Genomic DNA, 2,186 nt, shown 5'->3' with positions numbered 1-2,186 from the left:
GACTAGACTATAGACTAGACTATAGACTAGACTATAGACTAGACTATAGACTAGACTATAGACTAGACTATAGACTAGACTATAGAATAGACTATTGACTAGACTATAAACTAGACTATAGACTAGACTATAGACTAGACCATAGACTAGACTATAGACTAGACTACAGACTAGACTATAAGCTAGACTAGAGTTTAGACTAAACTATATTCTAGACTAAAGACTATGGACTAGACTATGGACTAGACTATAGACTATTCACTAAATTTTATACTAAACTATAGACTTGACAATAAACTGGATAATACACTAGACTAAAGACTAGACTATAGAGTAGATTATAGACTAGACTATAGACTGGTCCATAGACTAGTTCTATAAACTAGACAAGACTATATACTAGTCTAAAGACGATGCTATATACTAGATTATATACTAAACTATAGACTTGGCTATAGACTAAATTACATAATAGATTATGGTTTAGACTATATACTAGAATATAGACTAGACTATAGACTAGATTATAGACTAGACTATAAACTATACTATGAACTACATTAAAGACTAGATAATAGAAAAGACTGTAAACTATATTAGAGACCAGAAATAGACTAAACTATATACTAGACTGTAGAATAGAGTTTAAACTAAACTATATACTAGACTAAAGTATAGACTTGACTATAGACTAGAAATTAGTCTAAATTTTATACAAGACTATAGATTGGACCATAGACTTCATATGCTTAACCAAATCAAGTCTAAAATTCATAATAAGTAATTACTGTTTAAACCTTCTATGTGCTAATAGCTTTGTTATGATTTAGTGCTAATTGAGTTAGATCATAAATTATGAAAATTCCAAAAAAATAATATATACAAAATTTGCTAAAAAATTAAAAAAAACTCATTAATAAATATATTATACTATTTATTTAAATGACTTTTAACAAATCAAATATATTTAAATTTTAACTGATCTTGAACTTAAGCAGTTATTTCAAAAGTATGCCTGTAATTCATTTTTTTATTTGCTTTCATCAAATTATAATGTTTTATATTAAATTGTTACTATCGTATTGATTTAATTTATTTAAAACGATTAAACAAATTAAATACTTCCTCTTGCCGCACAAATTTATAATTACGTTTAGTGTTGTTGTTGTTGGGTGACATGAGTAAACAAATTAACCAAACAACCCACATCGGAAACATCGGAAAAATCATTGAATGGAACATCAACAAAAATTAAAATAACATCAACAGTCGAGAGATAAAAAGAGTGAATGGAATCAGGTGTTAATTGATGTTGTTAACTTTACGTGTTTTTAGATTAAACATGATTTTAAATGTTTTGTAGGTTTTTGTAAGAATTTTTATTTAATTAAAAATAAATTTGTGTTATTTTTTGTGCATTTAATTGTTAAGTAATTTTTGTGATATTTTCTCTTTTGTTTAATATAGTTATATCAAGATAAAAATATTAAGATTGTTAAGTATTTTACACCGTTTTTTTTTATAAAATATAACATATGCAATTAAATTTGAATTACCAATATATTGAGATTAATTTTATAAGATCTCAAAATATCCGATTTGGAACTTATAAAAGTTATTATTAAAGAAATTTCTATTTACTGTCATTATTGAAAATTTACAAAACTTATTTCTATTAACATAAATTATTGTATTTCCCATATTGTTATGACCCAATTTAAAATAAATTTATTGATTGACTTTGAATCTATTTCACAATATCCACGTACTATTTTTGCATTTAATTATCCACATTAGGTTAATGACTAACCAATGCAAATTATTATTTTAAAATGCATATAATGTTAAATTAATATGTAAAAAAAATCAATCCCAAATCCTAATAGTGTTAGCGGAGAAAAATAATTTTTACTGTAGACTAGATTATAGACTATACTATGTACAAAGCTATATACTATACCATAGACTATGTAATAGATTATATACTAGACTTAGGATTTGACTAAAGAATAGATTATAGAATAAAATATTGATTTAACTATAAACTAGACTATAGATTATAATATAGACTAGACTAAAGACTAGACCAAAGACTAGACTATAGACTAGACTATAGACTAGACTATAGACTAGACTATAGACTAGACTATAGACTAGACTATAGACTAGACTATAGACTAGACTAT

This window comes from Lucilia cuprina, chromosome 4, assembly GCF_022045245.1.
Source record: "Lucilia cuprina isolate Lc7/37 chromosome 4, ASM2204524v1, whole genome shotgun sequence".
Taxonomy (NCBI): domain Eukaryota; kingdom Metazoa; phylum Arthropoda; class Insecta; order Diptera; family Calliphoridae; genus Lucilia; species Lucilia cuprina.
Note: the sequence above shows the minus strand (reverse complement) of the source record.